The sequence below is a fragment of the Protopterus annectens genome, chromosome 7.part0 (assembly GCF_019279795.1).
Source record: "Protopterus annectens isolate FY-2018-M chromosome 7.part0, PAN1.0, whole genome shotgun sequence".
Taxonomy (NCBI): Eukaryota; Metazoa; Chordata; order Ceratodontiformes; family Protopteridae; genus Protopterus; species Protopterus annectens.
Window position 1 is genome coordinate 1,848,444,985 of NC_056739.1, and position 22,951 is coordinate 1,848,467,935.

Here is a 22,951-nt window from a genome sequence, read left to right on the forward strand (position 1 = left end):
AAAGTTCGACTGCTGAATCCTACACTAAGGCACTGTACGAGCACATCCATTCATGCATGAATCGTGCCATCCCAAATAGAACCAATATGCTCTCCTCCAAAAAAAGGAAGCCAATCTGGTGGTCCCCTGCCATAAACAAACTTTACAACAGAAGGAAGAAACTGTTGCAGAAAAGAGGAAAATCCCAGGATGCAAAAAAACTCCCTTACCAGCCTCAGTAAGAAACTGAGATCCCTCATAAAATCCTCCAAAGCTAGTTATGAAAATAAAATTGCCAAAGTTTCCAAAGACAACCACAAGGAATTCTATAACTATGTCAAGACTCTAAATGGCAATGCTCAGATCTGATCTGAGCTAAAACAGAATGGCATTAAATTTACTGATCCCAAGGATATTGCCAATATCCTGGCAGATCGGTTCAGTGCCAACTTTACCCCCCTCTCACCCCCTAAATGGCCCATCTCAATACCAGAAGATTTCCAAATTCCGGTAATAACGGCCACACAGGTAAAAAATGCACTCTCCAAAGCTAAGAATACAGCACCCATGGTACCAGATGACATCCCGGGCTGTGTACTACATGAACTACAATATGAACTGGCACCTCACCTACGTGTCATGTTTTTTCATAGCCTCACCTCAGGTTTCATGCCCACTGAGTGGCGCAGAGCTACAGTTATCCCACTCCACAAGGGGGGATCCACCTTGGATCCCAGAAACTACCGTCCCATCAGTCTGACGAGCCTTATCTGCAAGGCCATGGAGCGTATTATCATGGAACTTATAAACAAAGACATTGGCAGCATTCAAACACTGGACCCCACACAGTTTGGATTCATGAAGGGCCAATCTTGTCTCCTGAACCTGACTGACTTCTTTGAATCAGTCTCCAGGGCCATGGAAAAGGGTAAGGTGGTCCACACAACCTATCTAGACCTCACCAAGGCCTTTGACATCATCCCCCACTCTGGAATCATAGATAAACTTACTAAGCTGGGCATTAATCCCTACGTCACCCAATGGGTTGTCAACTGGCTTACTAACAGAACCCACACTGTAAAAGTAGCCAACTCCAAATCCAGCTTCAGACAAGTGACAAGTGGAGTACCTCAGGGTTCAGTCCTGGGGCCACTCTGGTTTGGCATCTACTTATCTGAAGTACAGGCCAACACTAAGGGACTCTGGCTAACAAAGTTCATAGATGACTGCAAACTGGGAGCCATTATTGAATCCCCAAATTATTTGAATACTCTACAAAAGGGCCTTACAGAAACAGTTGCTTGGTGCCAGAGCCATGGGCTCAAGCTCAATGCCAAGAAATGTATAGTTATCCCCTTTGGGAAAAAACATGTACCCATGAATTACCACATAGGTGGCAGTACACTAAACACCGAAAGCGTGATAAGAGACATAGGGACACAGGTGGACAGTGGTCTCACCTTCGATAACCACATCACCACAGCAGTCAGGAAATCCTTATATGTGGCACACCTCATCACTAAGGGCTTTTCATCCAGAAAAAAGGAGGTCATTGTCCCACTGTACTCATCCCTCATTAGACCCATTATAGAATACAATGCCCCATTTGGTATGTACCTCTCAAGACATCTGCAACAACTGGAAAGGCCGCAGAAATACCTCACTAAAAAAATCACAGGCCTAAAGCAGATGCCCTACGCTAACCACCTTAAAAAACTCCAGCTATACTCTGTCACATATCATCTACTCAGAGGCAATCTCTGCTTAGCATACAAGGCCATGTCAAACCCAGAGCTGTTGGACATGGTACACTTAAAGAAATCCCAATCCCTCAGAGCCACACTCTCCAGGGATCTAAACCTTGTCATCACAATAAACAAAACATGCTGGAGGGATAGGTTCCTGACCCAGAGACTCCCCAGACTCTGGAATAGACTGCCCATACATGTCAAGCAGAGTGCCTCTTTGGCCCTCTTCAAAAGGAACCTTGACGATTGGATGAGAGAAAGGAAATTCACCCCAGGGATCACGTCAGTCACCCTGCTAGACAGGGATCCAGGGAAGTAAATAGTGTGGGAAGAAATAGCCAGGGAAATGTTATGGCTAGGCTTGTATAGGCCCTAGGGCTGATAGCCTAGTACCAACCTATGAACCTATAAACCTATGAACCTATGATGCCCACTATACTGGGCATTTTGACAGATTCAGCAGATCTTGTTGTTTTATTAACAATATCTCTGGAGTACATGAATTTGCCGTGACAGAAGTGGAAATGTAAGGATGAAACTGGAAACACAGGTTTAGAATTTTTCTTCTTTGCTTTAAGAAAAGAGGAAGAAGAGACTTTTTTTTGTCTTTGTTTTTATTGAAGTAGGGACATTAGAAGAACATCCAGAAGTTTAATCTTATGTAGGTGGATTAAAAGAGATTATGTGTTCCAAAAGATGAATTATGCACTTCTTTTCACCACTTTTAACCTCTTGATTAAAATCTTGATAAAATTCCCATCAAAACAAGTTATGGGACTTACCCAAACAATACAGATACTGTGCATACCTATCACTGGGCAAAATGACCCCACTACAGGTACACTTATACAAGGTTATATAACACCTCAAAATTGATGAGTCTAGATGCAAATCTCCAAAACAGTCAGGAGATAACTTTGACTGAAAGAGTTATCAAAAAAGGCAGACACTTGCTACAAAGTTGAAAAGTATAAAGGTGTAAGGGAAGTAAGAAAGGTTTCTACAAATACATATTGTAAACTCACTGAAACAAACATCAGATATTGTAAAGGCAGCTTTTAACTATTTTCTGCTATCCAATATTTTAATGTATTTATTAATTTATTTATTGATTGAGTGAGTGATTTGGTCACATATTACAGTTTTTATAATTTGTAAATTTCACTTTATTTTATTTATTTACTGGGGAGGTTGGCATATCTGTATGTTTATTTATTTTCATTTATGAAGCATTGCTGAGAAGATCTGTCGAAAGGCAGGAATCGTTGTATGATGGGAAGGAGGATTTCCTGCAACCTGCAAATTGATTAACTGCTATGCAATATTTGCTTGTTTATTTTAAGGTGAGCTGATAATAAGAGTTTTGTGCATGGATACCTCTTTTTTGGGCAGTGAATATAGGAAGGAAACACATGAGGTGAAAGAGGTAGAAAGAATGTTTGTAAAGGGCAAGTGTTGAAATGTGCTGAGATGGGTGACTAAGCAGCAATATTTAATTTACAAGCTACACCATTTTCAAATGCACTGATTGGAGTATTTTAAAGTAACGATATTTTCAGGTGAAAACCAGTTGACAATTGATATGCAAAGGATAGAATTCCACATTATTATCCAATTAAAAGCTGATTATTGTAGAACTTGTATCATATCACATACTATTAAAGAGCTTCATTTACAGAGTTATTTTTTTCTGCCATAAACTGGAGTAAAAATAGAAAGCATTTTTCCCGAAACCAGAGAGCATTGGTTTATTTCATGGGTTTTCACAGGACCCAGCTTGACAGATAGAGACGATCTGTGAAAAAGAGGGTCCAAACACCACCTCTGAAGTATGTCACTGATAAAAGGTAAAATAATAAGGCAGGAAATAGGGGAACTTTAAAGCAGAAAGTATGTGTATATTTCTAGGAGCATCTACAGCTTGCTGTAAAAACAGTAATGGTCAGACTGGCATCAGTCAGTGAATCTAATTGAAAAAATTACTGCAATCTGTTGCCATTGCCCCTTTACCATCAAATACATTGGGGAAATGGGGAGTAGGAGTGTGTAGTATTTTGTTGCTGGAAATGATTTTAAAAGGAATTTGGTAAAGTGACTATGACATAGCTAAAGTAGTCGGAAATAGCCTAACACAAGGGACTTCACCATAGCTTGCCACATGCAGTTTATTAAGGAAAATAAATGCTAGGAGTAAAATGATGTAATGGTAAAGTATGATACTGGGTGATGTGACTAAGAGTGTGAAAGTAGCCATGCATGTAGCATAATCCTCATTACTAAGTATGGCTGATGACAAAGGTAATACAAATAGCAAAGACACATAGAAAAAAAAACAGTATGCAAACAGACTGCAATATTAGCTACATTAATCTAAATAATATTTTGTAAAAGTTCATCTGAGAGAATGAAAATAGCCATGGGTGCTCCTACTTTATAAGTTTACTGTGTCATAATGATAGTTCCATGCAGTATATCAACAGATGAATAAAAGCACTTGAAAACAACAATCACCTGAATTTGAGGCTTTGCTCCTGCAATAAAGCCACTGGGCAGTGGTACATTGGAGACAACAGTAAACAACATTCAAAAACATAGGTGTATTGGATCATTGTATGCAAATGAGGAGTACCTAAAGTTAAAAGATTTTGATTTATGTTTTCCAAAAGTGCAATTCCAAAAGGTCTAAATAATAAACATAAATGAATAAAGCAATAAATAATAAAATAACACAAACCATCTGTTTTTACATGGGGGATAATCCCAAACACTACTCTAAATTATATATATATATATATATATATATATATATATATATATATATATATATATATATCAATTTCAAGGCTGCACAATGGTGGAGAAAAAGCTTGCACTATCCACTGACATAATACATCACAGTGCAGCTAACTGAACTATAATATTAAACATTCTACAAAGACACTCCCAATTGCAAATGCATAAACAATGTGAGAGCATGCTATACCCAAGGCTGTTGTACCTAGACATCTTACAGTATATGATGAAAATACATCTGTTCAGCCAGACAACATAATAATGTCCCATCATGTAAATCTGGAGAAGGTGCATGCTTTTCATGGGAAACAGGCTTGAATAGCACTTCACTGACCACTACACTATGCACTTATATGCACAGAGAATGAACTTATGCCAAGTTCAGCACTAAAACAGTGTTGAAGCACACTATATAGGAACATGTTGCTGTCAGTATGCTGGTAGGAACCGTTCTTTCTCTATTGTCGCTCGGCTAGTCAGGATGAAGTAGACGAACATTGTGGGTTCTTGTTCAAGCAGCTTTATTATATACAAACACATAAGAAATGAGGCTAAGTAACTTTAACTTATAAACAAACTAGCTAACATACATATACATGTTCACACTCTGGCTGCACCTCTCAAAATGGCACTGAAGCTAGCACGTGCTTGCTATTTATATGCACGTTCAGTTCTTAGAAATGCTTCTTAATGGTACAATACACATGTTATTCTACATCCTCCCTCTTTGAGAAAGGAGTCATGCAATAATGACAGCATTAAATGACATGCAATTGATACAGATACTTTTTTTCATGCAGTTATACAGAACTAGATGCATATATATACAATCACGTTCAAGTTGCTGCGTATTTCATACTAGGTCTGGATATGCAGCCAAATCATATAACGTAGAGATTAGAGTTAGGTTTAGCAACTGGGATTGTTTCTGCTGAATGTTCAACCTTTGGGACATCAGGAACCTCTTCAGAAACAAAAGTAGGAGTCAAGACATGTTCTTGAACAGGAACATTGTCTGGATTGCTCTGAGATCTAGAGTCTTTATCACAGGAACAATGCTGCAATAACAGTTCTGATACAGGAAGAAGATGTCTGCGATTTCTCCTGTACTCCACACCCTCTGATTTCACAAAATAGAATCTCAGCTCTGCACATATACTTGTTACCTGACCAAGCCAGTCAAAACCTTTTGCCATTTGTATCCTCACTGCCTCAACTTCTTTTAATGGACAAAGAAATCTGCTTGATTTATCATAACTGAACTTCTAAAAAGAATGCTTTCTGAATAATTGGGCTTTGACTGCTTTGTTATTTCTAGCTTTAGCCTCAATAAACGGGAACTGATAGGCAATGTTATTCTGGTTTGCCTAGACAGAAGTCACTGAGCAGGCGGGCCAAGTATATTTTCACAGGGTATATTTATGAGATTGAGTAAATTCAAAAAGACATTGGTATTGTCACACTTTGATTTCTCTAGTAATTGTTTTACACTCTGCACTGCATGTTCAGCTAGTCCATTTGACTGTGGGTATTCAGGACTACTAGTAACATGTACAAAGTCCCATTCTCTTGCAAATTTCTGTAACAACAGACTAGTAAATTGGGTGCCATTGTCAGAGAGAAGCTTCTGCGGACTTCCATGGACTGAGAAATGATGTTTCAACTTGGTAATATCAGTACTGGACGTTTGGTTAGGTAGTAAATCGATGTCAAACCAGTTTGAATAAGTGTCTACCAATACTAAGTAATGCTGATTGTTCCACTCGAATATGACAGTGGCTACTGTTGACCAAGGTAGTTCAGGAACTTCTGAAAAAATAGTTACGTTAAGTCCTACAACCACGCTATCTTCTCTGTAAAACAATGAAATGCACAGAGGAAACACAATGCAGGCTCCAGATAAAAAGATTTTATTGCGATACAACTCGCTATTATTCTAACAGTAAAATGCCCAGAAAATATAACAAAGTGATTACTTCTTAGATAAAAAAACTTCCAAATTTTAAAACAGGTTAAGCGCTTTCACCTATACTATGTAGGCTTCCTCAGAAGAAAAGTGCTCTAGTGCTCCAGTGTTTAAATAACTTTTTGGTGCCAAAAACAAATTGCAGCCCTTAAAGTCATTTCGCTCCATTTTTTAATATATGTAACACTGAGCATCCTTCTGTTGTTGCTTATACATTCCATTTGATTTTTGTTTTGCACTATAACAATCCTTTATAATAGCTGATGATTAAAAACAAAGATTAAAAACATTTATTAACTATTCTGAATGAACAAAAATGTGTATTCTGTTGTGATGCATCCTCAGATGTTAATATTCCCTACCTTATATTAATGATAATTCTGATCTATTATACATCGGCATTTTGATTGTACAGCCTTCCAAACCATATTCCTCTAAACATTGTAATGTATACCCTTCTTCCTAATATTTCAAATATATTATATATTTTGAATAACTCAAATTTCATTTCTTATGTTCTTGATATTCTGTTCAACAGTATGGTTTAATCGATATGTTGTCATTCAGTCCTAGTGTGCTTGAGGCATCTGTAAAGAGTTGCCACCATACTTCCCTATAACTCAAGATCTCTTTCCTATTACCTCCCTTAGGGTTGTGTTTGATATGCTCTAGTATGGCAAATTTGAAATTATGTTCTTCCCCTAACCTTTCAATGTGCCTATATAGTGCATTGTTACCATCTTTTCTCTTTATACTATATTGGTGGCCGTATATCCTCTTTTTAAAAGCTCTTTCAGTCTTGCCTATATAATATCCAGGGCAAATTTTGCATTTTTCCATGTAAATGACAAAATTAGTGTTACAATTCCCTGATTTGAACTTGATTTTAGTCTTATTTATATTGTCTAATGTGATCTCTCTTTGTTCCATTATAACCCCATACTGGTTACAATTACCACATTTTTTGGTTGCCTTTTTAGATATTTCTATATTATTACTGAATTTATTTACCTCCCCATTCTCTAATAACCTCTTTAAATTGTTTCCCATTTTGTACACAAAGTGTGGTCTTTCCCCTACATATCCATCCAAGTTGTCATCCACCATAAATATCCTCCAGTGAGTTTCCATAATTTGCTTAATCTGGTGAACATAGGGACTATACTCCAAAACACATGCTCGTTGGTATTTCGCTGTGTTCTCTGTTTGATCAATATTAGAGAAACCTCTTGTTCCTTTATAACTCCCTAGTAGTGGTACATATTTTTTACCCCATTGCTGAATGACATACTGTTTCACATCTCTCATCATTCTCTTGTCATATCCTCGTTCTTCAAATAGGCCTGTTATATAATCCATTTCCTGTATTACCTCTTGATATCTCGATGTCATGCGGGCTACCCTTATACACTGCCCTTTGTAAATGTTGTATAGTAATTTTTTAGGGTGGTTGCTTGTATATTGTAGGTAATCATTGGAAAAGGTGTTTTTCCTATATATACATGATTTAAATCCTTCACTATCGTGTGAAATAAATGTGTCTAAATAGGCTATTCCATTAGTGCTAACTGAATGTGTGAATTTTAAAAATTCACTGCTTGAATATATAGGAAAAACACCTTTCCAATGATTACCTACAATATACAAGCAGATGTCATCAAGAAACCTTGTATACTGTGTCACATATTTAACATGACACATTTAGTGAATACCACTGATTCCTCCCAATCCAACATGACTAAATTTTTTAAATATCAGCATTGAGCAGAGGCATCCATTTGCTACACCCCCTTTGTATAGTGTGTTCACCCTCATAATATATGTAATTATGTTCAAGTACCATAGACATACAATCCATAATCAAACTTGTCTTATCCCAATCTATATTTGTATGTTTCCTTATACTATTACAAAATGAATCCAATCCTAAATGTTTAGGGATACATGAAAATAAATCTATAACATCAGTCGTTACATATATGAGTTTGTTATAATTCTCATGAATGGGGAAGTTGCCTAAAAGTCCCAGGAGCCCTTAATTAGGTGTGGGATGTGATTATAAATATCCTTCAGCCATGTATCTATAGCTACACCAAGAGGGAATGTTTTAGCCTGTCTCCCTGAAACAATAGGTCTGAATGGGGGGTCGGTTATATTTTTATGTATCTTAGGAATCCCAACTATTGTTGCTAACACAGGATATTGTACCTTAAGGAAATCATATACCTCACAATTAATTTGGTTGTCTATCCAAAATTCTTCTATATAAGAATCTATACGTTGATATGCTATATTGATCTCATTCAAAGATACAGTTTGGTAATTTCCTGATTGTGTTAATAATGCAAACATTTTGTTGGAATATTTCATCTTATCATAAATAACCACACTTCCCCCTTTATCCGGTTTCATAACATGGATATTATAGTCTCCTCTTAAATTTCTTAATACTTCCCTTTCTTCTAATGTTAAGTTATCTTTTATTTTCTTCATTTTGTTTTTGTTTTTGAGTTTATATATGTCCTTTGATACTTGTTTTTCATACATATCAACTCTGGGGTTCATTGGTGGAGCAAATGTGCTTTTTTTTTTTTTTTTTTTTTTTCCTTAATAACTGTGTCGTTGTAATCACACTTATTCTCCTGAAACAACATAATGAAGTTTCCTTGTTTTTAGTTTTAACTTAACTCACTTTCAATTCTGAAAGTCTAAGTTGGGGTGGGGAGTTGGTATGTATTTGCAGTAGCATAAATAGTCCTTAATATTAACTGTAAACTATTAGTTATAAGTAATTTTAAATTATAAAGTTGTTATAACCATAACTATAACCCCTCACAATAAATTTGTTAACTTAACTTTACCTACTTGTTGTTATTGTTGTTGATGTCCCCTTGTCTTGTCCCTGTATGTCCCTTTCTGATTGGACATTAATGGACTAATGTTGGTATGTCTTTTTTTTTTTTCTTTTCTTTTCCTCCACTGACCTCTGAAAAATGTGTCTATGTCTATATCTATCATCATATCTCATATATCCTATTCTTCTATATAATTCCTTGTTTTCTTGTTTACTTTTTTTTTTTTTTTTTTTTTTTTTATCTTTTTCTTTTCCCTCTTTCCTTTCATATGCTGTTTTTACATATGCTGTTTTCCTTGTATTTTTATTATTTTTTTTTTCTTTTTATTTTTTTTTTATCTATTTTCATTTTTTTTTCTTTTTTTATATTATTTTTTTGTTTGTTAAATTTTAATTTTACTATTTATTTTATGATTTATATTTTTTTATTTCTTTCTTTAATTTTGATAAATTTTTTATTTTATTAAATTTAATCAACAAATTCATGTATTTGTACTTGTAATTCACATTTCTACTTAAAACTTCAATTCATACAATAATAAGTTTCTAGTCTACTGCTTGTGTTTTTTAAAAAAAAGTACTCCTTTGGGTAGTTTTGATATAAATTATCACTTGTGTATATCATTATAATATCAAACACTTGTGTAAATATACTTAATATTACTAATTATACTCAATTTTAGTTGTTTCAATTTTATGTTCAATTTTTGTATTATTTATTTTAATATTTTTGTGCTATGTATCTGTTGTTTTGCTTTGTCATTGTTAAGTTGTTCACAGTTAATGTTATTTGTTGTTATGTAGTAGTTGTTTTGCTGTATCTGCTTGTTTAGTGTTACCTGGTGGTTTGTTATAGTACCTGTAAATTAACAAACAGGTGGAAAAAGTAGTATTGTTTTATTTTTAATGTTGTTTGCCCTTTTCATTGGATTTGTGGTTTGGGTCCTTTTGGTATTCATATAATTTCTTATAGATCATATAATGTAAACTCATCAGTATCATACATATAATTATCAATTCAAATTCAGTTGAATTGACTCATAAAAAATCACTTGTAAACCAGTAGACTTGGACTAATTTAGACTTGTAGACTATTTAAGTGAAGTTAAACTATTCACAAGGAAAATCAACTTGTCCAATATGTTTCAGGATAAGAATAGTGAGAGATTACATGACACAGTTATTAAGGAAAACAAATTAAAGAAAAAAAGCACATTTGTTCCACCAATGAACCCCGGAGTTGATATGTATGAAAAACAAGTATCAAAGGACATATATAAACTCAAAAACAAAAACAAAATGAAGAAAATAAAAGATAACTTAACATTAGAAGAAAGGGAAGTATTAAGAAATTTAAGAGGAGACTGCAATATCCGTGTTATGAAACCGGATATAGGGGGAGGTGTGGTTATTTATGACAAGATGGAATATTCCAACAAAATGTTTGCATTATTAACACAATCAGGAAATTACCAAACTGTATCTTTGAATGAGATCAATATAGCATATCAACGTATAGATTCTTATTTAGAAGAATTTTGGATAGACAACCAAATTAATTCTGAGGTATATGATTTCCTTAAGGTACAATATCCTGTGTTAGCAACACTAGTTGGGATTCCTAAGATACATAAAAATATAACCGATCCCCTATTCAGACCTATTGTTTCAGGGAGTCGGGCTAAAACATTCCCTCTTGGTGTAGCTATAGATACATGGCTAAAGGATATTTATAATCACATCCCACACCTAATTAAGGACTCCTGGGACTTTTTAGGCAACTTCCCCATTCATGGGAATTATAACAAACTCATATATGTAACGATTGACGTTATAGATTTATTTTCATGTATCCCTAAACATTTAGGATTGGATTCATTTTGTAATAGTATAAGGAAACATACAAATATAGATTGGGATAAGACAAGTTTGATTATGGATTGTATGTCTATGGTACTTGAACATAATTACATATATTACGAGGGTGAACACTATAGACAAAAGAGGAGTGTAGCAATGGGCTCTGCCTGTGCACCGATATTTGCAAATTTAGTCATGTTGGATTGGGAGGAATCAGTGGTATTCACTAATGTCATGTTTAAATATGTGACACAGTATACAAGGTTTCTTGATGACATCTATATTTTGTGGAATGGTAATATGGATGAATTGGGCATATTTATTTCCTTTTTGAATTCAAGCAGTGAATTTTTAAAATTCACACATTCAGTTAGCACTAATGGAATAGCCTATTTAGACACATTTATTTCACATGATAGTGAAGGATGTAAATCATGTATATATAGGAAAAACACCTTTTCCAATGATTACCTACAATATACAAGCAACCACCCTAAAAGATTACTATACAACATTTACAAAGGGCAGTGTATAAGGGTAGCCCGTATGACATCAAGATGTGAAGAAATGATACAGGAAATGGATTATATAACAGGCCTATTTGAAGAATGAGGATATGACAAGAGAATGATGAGAGATGTGAAACAGTATGTCATTCAGCAATGGGGTAAAAAATATGTACCACTACTAGGGAGTTACAAAGGAACAAGAGGTTTCTCTGATATTGATTAAACAGAGAACACAGCGAAATACCAACAAGCATGTGTTTTGGAGTATAGTCCCTATGTTCACCAGATTTAGCAAATTATGGAAACTCACTGGAGGATATTTATGGTGGATGACAACTTGGTTGGATATGTAGGAGAAAGACCACACTTTGTGTACAAAATGGGAAACAATTTAAAGAGGTTATTAGAGAATGGGGAGGTAAATAAATACAATAATAATATAGAAATCTCTAAAAAGGCAACCAAAAAATGTGGTAATTGTAACCAGTATGGGGTTATAATGGAAGAAAGAGAGATCACATTAGACAATATAAATAAGACTAAAATCAAGTTCAAATCAGGCAATTGTAACACTAATTTTGTCATGTACGTGGCAAAATGCAAAATTTGCCCTGGATATTATATAGGCAAGACTGAAAGAGCTTTTAAAAAGAGAATATATAACCACCAATATAGTATAAAGAGAAAAGATGGTAGCAACGCACTATATAGGCACATTGAAAGGTTAGGGGAAGAACATAATTTCAAATTTGCCATACTAGAGCATATCAAACACAACCCTAAGGGAGGTAATAGGAAAGAGATCTTGAGTTATAGGGAAGTATGGTGGCAACTCTTTACAGATGCCTCAAACACACCAGGACTGAATGACAACATATCGATTAAACCCATACTGTTGAACAGAATATCAAGAACATAAGAAATGAAATTTGAGTTATTCAAAATATATCATATATTTGAAATATTAGGAAGAAGGTTATACGTTACAATGTTTAGAGGAATATGGTTTGGAAGGTTGTACAATCAAAATGCCGATGTATAATAGATCAGAATTATCATTAATATAAGGTAGGGAATATTAACATCTGAGGATGCATCACAACAGCATACACATTTTTGTTCATTCAGAATAGTTAATAAATGTTTTGAATCTTTGTTTTTAATCATCAGCTATTATAAAAGATTATTATAGTGCAAAACAAAAATCAAATGGGAATGTATAAGCAACAACAGAAGGATGCTCAGTGTTACATATATTAAAAAATGGAGCGATATGACTTTAAGGGCTGCAAATTTGTTTTTGGCTCCAAAATTATTTAAACACTGGAGCACTAGAGCACTTTTGTTCTGAGGAAGCCTACATAGTGTAGGTGAAAGCACTTAACCTGTTTTAAAATTTGGAAGTTTTTTAATCTAAGATGTAATCACTTATATTTTCTGGACATTTTACTGTTAGAATAATAGCGAGTTGTATCGCAATAAAATCTTTTTATCTGGAGCCTGCACTGCATTTCCTCTGTGCATTTAGTTGTTTTCACAGAAGATAGCGTAGTTCAGGAACTTGACTTTGCTGAAGTGGTTCTTTTCGTAAATGTGGTTTCGTACTATTGCATACTGAGCATGAAGAAAGTACTCTGTCAATGTCTTTTACTAGAGAAGGCCAAAATACTAGTCCTCTCGTCCTTCTTTTAGTAGCTTCGGAACATGGGTGACCATAATGCAAAATCTGGATATATTCTTGTTGTAAGGAAGCAGGAACAACAATTGTAGGACCTTTGAAAATAATGCCATATTCCATCAACATCTCATCACTGTAAGGAAAATATGTTTGCACTTCAGGTGGTACTCTAGATTGCTTTGCCGGCCATCCAACATTAATGTAGTGGTTGAGCTGTTGCAAAATTGGATCAGTCTTTGTATTATCTCTTAGCTCATTGAGTCTTGTGGCAGAAAAATTATGTGCTTCCATGACATCAAAGTCAAAATTCTCTGCATCAAGCTGTTCCATTGTATTTCAGGGCAATCTGGATAAGGTATCAGCCGGATAAAGAAGTTTGCCTTTCATATAGACCATTTTGAAGTTGTACTTCTGCAATTTGAGCATCATTCTCTGTAATGTCACTGGAGCTGAATGCATAGGTTTCTTTAAAATAGTAACTGGAGGTTGATGATAAGTTTCAATCTGAATATCTCGACCGTAGATATAATCATGAAACTTGGAACATGCAAATACTATTGCCAAAAGTTCTTTCTCAATTTCATAGGATCATAGGAAGTTACTAGGCTATTGGCCCTGAGGTCTTTACAAGCCTAACCAAGAATTTAGCCAATGTTCCAACAAGTCAGCACTCTATGCCACTGTCCAGCATGGACACAGTTGGAATCCCAGGGTTGTATTTTCTGTTTCTCATCCAGTTATCTAGGTTGCACTTAAAAAGGCTTAATGAGGTACTCTTCTTTATGTGGGGAGGGAGTCTATTACACAAAAGGAGAAGTCTCTGAGATACAATTCCGTCCCGCCAACAAGTCCTATTCATGTGACAGACCAGGTTGAGGTCTTGCGTGTGGGTTTCTCGAGTGGAGCTTGACTTGCGAATATGCAGCGGTCCCATCAGGGCATGGACTGAGATTGCTTTGTATGCCAGACAAAGGTCACCTCTGAGGAGTCTACAGGAGACTGAGTAGAGGGATAGGACTTTTAGCCAATCTGTGAAGTGTAGATGTTTCATGCCCTGGATTCTCTGGGAGAGGAATCTCTGTGGTCTCTCCAGCTGCTGCATGTACTTTGTGAGGTACATGCCGAAAGGGGCATTGTAATCAATAATGGGTCATATAAGGGAAGAATACAGGGATGTTATGACCACCTTGTCCCTGGATGAGGTACCCTTACTAATGAGGTGAGCCATGTAGAACGCTTTCCATAAAATGGAGGCAACATGGTGGTCAAAATTCAGTTTACTATCAACCTGGGTGCCCAAGTCCCTCACAACTGATTGCATGCTTAGGACCTTATTATCAATGTGATAATTTGTGGGGATGTCACTCTCCCCAAAAGGGATAATGATGTATTTTTTGGTATTCAGTTTGACGCCATGTTTCTGGCACCAGCCATTTGTTTGGGTGATACCCTCTTGGAGGATGTCCACATCACTAGAGGAATTGATGACAGCACCCAGCCTGGTCCCTGGGGTACACAGCTTGTTACAGGTCTACTACTTGAGGTGGCTTCCCCTATTTTGACTAGGTGGGTTCTGTCAGTGAGCCAGTTTACTAGCCATCTGGAAACATATGGATTGATGCCTAGTTGAAAGAGTTTATCTATTATACCAGAGTGGGGAATAGTATCGAAGGGTTTGGTCAGGTCAAGGTAGGTGGGATGTACTGTCTTTCCCTTGTCTATGGTCTTGGCGACTGTCTCAAATAAATTGACCAAATTTAACTGGTATGACCTCCCTTTCACAAAACCAAACTGTGTGGGATCAAGTATCTGGAGGTTGCCAATGTCCTTGTCAATGAGGTCCATGATAATCTGCTCCATGGCCTTGCAGATCAGGCTAGTTAGGCTGATGGGTGGACGCTCCACATTTGTGCAAAGGGATGCAGTAGCTGTTCTCCACTCAGCTGGGATGAAGCCGGTACACAGACTTTGTTTAAATAGGGTGCCTAATGGTGATGCAAGTTCCTGCTAAAGTTCATGTAGGATGCAGCCTGGGATGTTATAAGGTGCCATGGAGGCTGTATTTTTTGCCTTAGGGAGGGTAGTGATGACTTGCTCCCTAGAGATAAGGGGAGGGGGTGGAAGGTACTGGGAATGTCCTGTTTTACTGATGGAGACAGAAGAGTGAAGTTTTCACTGAACCTGTCTGCCAGCAAGTTGGCTATAGCTACAGTGTTTGTGTATGTGGTGTTTTAAACACCAGTTCTGAGCAGATCTGAGTGTTTCCATTGAGACTGCAGATATATGTGAAGTAGGCCTTATGACTGTCTTTAGTAGATGTGGCCAGTGTGGACTCGAAGTTTGCTTTGGAGGATTTCACTAGTGCTCTTATTTGCTTATTCAGGCTAAGGAGAGATTGCTTCCAATTAGCCACCTGCTCCTCCTTCTTGGTCCTGGACAGGAATTTTTTCCTTTTATTATAGAGTTTATTTATTGCAGATGTCCACCAGACAGGTTTACTCTTCCTTGAGGAGGAAGATTTCATCCTGTCTGGTATTCCTGATTCCATGCAGCTATATAAATGCTCATATAGTTCTTTGGCGTAGATTTATACATATGTGCCAGTTCCTATGGAGGGGGAGGGGGCTATGAAACTGTTTATACCTTCCTTTAGGAGGTTGTAATTAGCTTTGGAGAAGCTTTTTGTTTGACTCTAGCTGTGGGGGGTTGGGGGAGATGGTGACTTCAAAAGTGACTGCTTTGTGGTCAGATCTTATCAGGGATGATGATATGGTAGGGATGCTGCAGTGGTTACTCATGTTGGTTAATACCAAGTCCACGATATTTTCACCTCTTGTGGGTGTGTCAACCAACTGGTCCAAGGCTTTTGCACTGATGAAATCAAGGAATCTCTGGGCATTTGTGTTTTGGCATGAGTATTTCTTCCAATCTATAGTTGGATAGCTAAAGTTGCCCAGGATCAGGGTAAAGGGTTGAATCTTGATTGATTCGAAGAGGTCCAGATAGACAGAGTGGGCATCTTGACTCAAAGTTGGAGGCCTGTAGGGTCTTGTCAATTGTTAACTGCACCTAGTATGTTTCCTGTGCATCATACTGTTTGACCAGCCTAGAGGTGTGTATGTCTTTTATATATTGCAACTCCACCTCCTTTTGTTTTGCTGCCCACGGTTTGGGGTCAGAATGAATGATAGGATGAGTAACCTGGTATGGCTTGGGGTGCTCTCCACAGCTTTGAGCCAGGTTTCTGTGACTGCACAAATGTCAGCTTCTTCCAGGGTTAAGAATGCTTGCAATTAGTGCGGTTTCATGTTTAGACTCCTAGCACTTAGCAGCATGACCTTTAATTTACGTTTTGATGACGTTTTCATGTTGGTAGTTTTGACCTCATGGCATTGGCTAAAAAAGGCACTATGGGGGAGGCAAGAGCCTTTGCCAGGAGCCTGAAGCCCAAGGGAGACAGATGCAGGCCATCTCCTACAAACCATTGTGGTTTGTCAATCATGTCATCACAGGCTGTCAGGTACTGGATCCCCTTGGAATGACACCAGAAACTAAGCCAATTGTTACAGTCAATCATTTTCTGTTTGTATTACGGCATCATTCTTGGTGACGATAGAATGTTGCTTAAGGCTAGGAGCATACCTGCTCGACACACATATTCAGTTACCTTGATCATGTCTCTCTTCATATAGTCCAGGGAGGTACATCTCAAGTCATTCACTCCAACATGGACTATGACAGTGTCATAATAGTACCTACTGAGAGACTTGAGTGCATTGGTGATATGGCAGATTCTGGCACCCAACAAACAACTAAATGTGACTTTCTCCTTATCCAGCCTGGTGAGGGGCACATCTGTGTGTCTCACAATGAAGTCTTCTACGACTAATATGTTGGGTTTATGTTTAGGCCTTAGTGGCTGTGCTACACAGTGTGGATTATGTCTGGTGTGTGGTGTGGTGGGCAGTGGAGTTTGCATGCATTTATGCCTCAAAGGTCTTTTTGTTTGGGCATGCTTTTGTTGAGGACCTCCACATATGTGGGGGGTTGTGTAGGTGTGGGCGGTGTTTGAGGTGTGATAAAGATACACAAAAGACGGCAAGGATTCCACTCCAAAGATATTAAATATCTTTGGAGTGGAATCCTTTGCCTTCTTTTGTGTATCTTTACTTTAGTTGGTTGATTTTATTCCATTTTGATTGTATTTGAGGTGTGGTGTTTGTGTTGCCAAACTTGTCAGTGCCAGATATACTGGTTTGTGGGGGAGAGAGCAATGGCACTAGATGCTTGATGTAATTGCATCTCTCACAAATTGTGTTTCTAGGTGGTAGTAGTATCGGGTTGTCCGTGTACATGAGGCAGTTACTACACTGTCTCAGGATGCCCATATCAACCAGACTGGCAGTAGAAAATGTAGAAAATTGTCCCATATTTGTCAGAAACTGAAAGAGCTAAGAGGGTAATGGGAGGAAGGCCTAAGAGTAGTAGTACTACTAGATGATAACACAAGTGCTACTAAGGGAAGATTTGTAGCTGGAATACCTTAAAAAGGGTTAATAAATGTGCAGCTAAAGCTCTGGATGCAGCAGACCTGTATCTCGACTATGCTACTCAATTTTAAGGTTAAGAACACAGTAAATAAACTCACAATGAAGCACAGATTAATCACTTATAGCCAAAAGAACAGAACTCACAGTATGAAAAAATACAGTTAAACAGCAACAAAATGCAGTTAAACAGTAATGAATTGCAGTAGATAGTAATGAAATATAGTTAATCAGTAGGTTGCTTTAAAGCAGTAGCTCACAATCACAACAGTAACAGACAGCACAATTAAAGCAGCAATTCAGTAGAATACTGTCACCAATTTAATGAGGCTACCAATAAGCAGTAATAAAACTGAATGCAGTTGAACTCCTAATCACAAGCAGCAGAATGAAGTAGGAAGAGCTACATTTTTTTAGTAGAAAGTGAGAAGGCAGAAGATAACATAATTCAAGGCTGAGAATCTAAAGGGAGGGGCTTTACTTAGTTCCCCCTATAAACAGTAGAATGAGCTGATGTAATGTGACTGGGGGAATGTCCAGTATCAATTTTTTATTAGAGGCGGGCAATTCAAAGCCACCAAGCTTAAGACCACAGCAGCAGCTGGCTGGGAGGGTGAGGTCTAAAAACAGTTTCATAGATTAAACAGATATGCTATAAAACAGAAGTGCAGAAACAGTTGAAAATAAGCACTTATCTTTTTCCAGTATCACAGGAGAGCAATGGCAGAAGGCTTATCTCACTGCAGCTTTGAACAGCTTTGGACAAACAAGTACAAACTAGTTTAAAATACTGACTAATAAAGGCAGAGAAGCAGAAACCAGGCAAATTATCCAATAAAAAAACAGTGTTGCAGGAATGCTTCTAGCTAGATCAAACCAGACTGAAATCTTTATCCCACAAAGAAAAAGCTAGGCCTCTCTAGACAAAAGATTTCACTACAAGCTCCAAATGTCACAAACTGTAAATAGAAGTTATGTTCTTACCATAACGTTCCATGTTAGTTGTCTTCTTCTCGCCTTCTTCTTGCTGGATGGGTTCGGAGCCGACCTCGGCTCCGACTCGGCCACTCTAAAAGCTCGAGAGTTGGTTCCACCGGCACGAGGCTCCCCTTATATCCCACAATGCTAGGCGTGAGTTACCTCAGATCTCGTTTGTAAGCTAACCCCAGCTTATAATAGTATCAGAATAACTATAAATAAAGTCCACCTCTAAAACCAGGGAGAAAGAAGGGTGACCTATATCCTGATCCAGGAAATATGCACAACAGCATATGCCTAAGAAAGAGGTGGTAGAAAGAGAGGTCACAATCACAACTCCTCTAGGTCTGTCCAGGCCAGGGGTAGGAGGGTGGGGCCTTAAGAAGAAGGCGAAGAAGACAACTAACATGGAACGTTATGGTAAGAACATAACTTCTATATGTTAAGTTGTCTATCTCGCCTTCATTCTTGCTGGATGGGACCGCGTCCCTAGCACCTTGTCCCGGGTGGCCTAACGGAACAGACTCCTGAGAACAGTGGAACCAAAGTTAGCTCTATGCCTAGAAGCTAAATCCAACTTATAATGAGAAATGAAAGTGTGAGGAGTAGCCCAAGTAGCCGCTGCACAAATGGTGTCAATAGGCAGTCTGTCTTGGAAGGCTAAAGAAGTAGCCAAAGCTCTGGTGGAATGGGCCTTAGGTTTATTAGGCAGCTTTTGGTGTCTAATTTCATAAACAAGGGAAATCAGAGATGTTAGCCATCTAGATAACGATACCTTTGAAACTGAAAGTCCCTTTCTGCCTTCTGCATAGGAGACAAACAGCTGGTCAGATTTTCTGAATTGTTTTGTTCTATCCAAATAGTACCTCAACTGACGATGAACATCTAGCCAGTGTAATTTTTGTTCAGACCTATTGGAATATTCTGGAAAAAGACAGGGAGGTCAATGCTTTGATTTAGGTTAGACGTCGAGACTACCTTAGGCAAAAAGGACGGGTTGGTTCGTAAAGATACCCTGTCCTTATGGAACAACAGATAAGGAGGTCGACAGCTGAGTGCATGAAGTTCTGAAACTCTTCTAGCTGAAGTAATAGCTACCAGAAAGAGAGTCTTCCATGATAGCAATTTTAAAGAACAGGAGGCTGCAGGTTCGAAAGGGGGAAGAATCAAAGAAGTAAGAACTAAATTTAGGTCCCAAGGAGAAGGAGGATTTCTTATAGGAGGTCTGAGAAGAAAAACTCCTTTCAAAAAGGCTTTGCAAAGCTTGTGGGACATTAAGGCAGACTCAGAAATACCCACATGAAAGTTAGAAATAGTTGCCAATTGAACTTTAAGAGTAGAAGGAGATGAACCTGCATGGAAGAGTTCAGCTAGAAAATCAAGGACTATTTGGATGGAAGCAGTGAAAGGATCTATGTCCCTTCCTTGAGCCCAATATGTAAAGCATTTCCACTTACTCAAATAAATCTTCCGAGTGGAAGATTTATGGGAAGCTATCAAAATATCTCGAACAGAGTGAGATAATTGAGGAAGCCTGGCTAAGGTTGGAACTGGAGGAACCAAGCAGTGAGGTTCAGAGAGGGAGGGCGATGAAACTGACCCGACTGATGGATCAAAAGATCTGGAACTAGGTCCAGATGCCAAGGTCGCTCGAATAGAAATTGATGTAGAAAGGGGAACCACACCTGTCGAGGCCAGTAAGGAGCAATGAGGATCAACGAGGCCTTCTGAGCGATAGCTTTCTGTATCACTTGAGAGATTAGTGGGAAGGCAGGAAATGCATACAGAAGTCCCCGGGGCCAAACTTGGACTAGAGCGTCTCTGCTGGGCTGGCCTGGTAAAGGGAATAGAGTGAAATAATCTCTGCACTTGCTGTTTTGGGGAGTAGCAAAAAGATCGCAGCAAGGCTGACCCCACTTGAGAAAAACTTCTCTCACAACAGAGTCTTTCAGAGACCACTCGTGAGGCATGAGGATAGCTCTGCTCAACTTGTCCGCGATTTGATTGGACTTCCCGGGGATGTGCATTGCTGTCAGAAACCGCTGAGAAGAAATCGCCCATTGCCACAATCTGAGTGCTTCTCGACACAGGGGGTAGGACCTGGTTCCGCCTTGTTTGTTGATATACCACACTACAGACATGTTGTCTGTCTGGATTGCAATCGTTCCCAAGGGAAGAGAGTCTTGAAGGGCTTGCAACGCTAAAAGCACTGCTCTCATCTCCAGAACATTTATGTGCAAGTGGCATTCGTCTGGTTGCCATGTGCCCTGGACCATCCTGCCCTGATAATGCCCCCACCCGATCAGGGAGGCGTCCGTTGTCAGAGTAGCAACCGGAGGGAGGAACAAGGGTCTTCCCAATAAGAGCTGAGGGAAGACATCCACCACATGAGATGATTTTTATGCGTCTGCGTGATCATAATGGTGTGGGACATTGGAAGTTGCTGGTATGACCATTGTGTAAAGAGCATCCATTGAAGGATTCTCATGTGGAATCTGGCTAATGGAAGCAGAGGTATGGCCGCCATAATTCCCAACACTTTCAGAACTAACCTGGCTTTGATTCTGTTGTTGTTGAAAAGGAATGAGACCAGTTTGTGTATGTCTGTTATTCTCTGATCTGTTAGTCTACAGACATGTCGACTGTGTCTAGATTTGCGCCTATGAAGGTAATAGTACGACAAGGCGACAAAACAGACTTTTCGCAATTTATTGAAATGCCTAACTTTTGACAAATGCGAAAGGTGTAATCCCTGGCCATCAAAAGGAGATGCTTGGTGGGAGCTGTGAGGAGCCAGTTGTCCAAATATGGAAACACCTGGAATCCTTGTCGTCTCAGGTGAGAAGCTACCACTGCCATGCATTTGGTAAACACCCGGGGGCAGTGGTGAGACCAAAGGGCAGGGCCCTGAATTGAAAATGACTGGCTCCCAGCCTGAAGCGGAGGAATCTTCTGGAGCGTCTGTTCATTTTTATGTGATAGTACGCATCCTGAAGGTCTATAGAGCACATCCAGTTTCCTTTTCCCAATAGGGAAGGATGGACTGCAGCGTGACCATCCGAAATCTTGTTTTCTTGACTGATCTGTTCAAGATACTGAGATCCAAAATTGGTCTCCAGTCCCCTGTTTTCTTTGGAACTAAAAAGAACCTTGAGTAGATTCCGGATCCTTGCTGGTCTGCTGGAACTGGCTGAATTGCTCTTTTCGCAAGCAGCTTTGAAATTTCCAAAGCCGCTAGATCCCTTTGAGTGGGTGGAACATCTGGAAGGGATTTTTTTGATTGGTTTGGAATGCGAAGAAAGGGAATGGAATAGCCTTCAGAAATGATGGACTGTACCCATTTGTCTTGAGTCAGGGATAGCCAGGCTTCTGGGTACAGTGACAATCTTCCCCCGACTGCCTCTGAAGGTGGGCAGTCGGGCAACACCTCAGGGATGCTGAAAGGGCTTATCAGAGAAGGCTTCTCGATTGCCCTGGTTCTGCGGACCCCCCCTGCCTCTAGGGCGACATCTACCATTGTTATTCCTGCCTCTGCCTCTGGCGGGGAACCGACTCTGTGCGTCAGGCGAAGTCCCTTGAGATTGTTTACGGAACCACATTTTCCCACTTTTCTGGCCTTTGGGGTAAGGCCTAAAAGGAGTAGAAAAACGGACTCCGACGGCAGAAAGAGTCTTGCCATCAGTCTCGCACCTAGTCAAGGTTTCTTTCACTTGAGGACCAAAGAGAGATGATCCATCGAATGGGGAATTAGTGAAAGACATTTTAAAGGGGTCCGCAAAATTGCATAGCCGCATCCAGGCATGCCTACGTAAGGCAACACCTGTCCCTGCAGCCCTGCTCGCTCCATCAGCCGCATAAGAAAGGAGGCACATGGAGGAGTTGGCTATGGAGTTCAGGGTAGCCAGCTGAGTGTTCATCTTATCTTGAAAACCCGCAGCTGTAGGATCCTTCAACATGTCACTCGCTTCTTTGATCAAGTCCCTTTGAAGACGAGTAAAATGGCATAGGTAATTCAGCGAACGCATTGCAAATGTCGCTG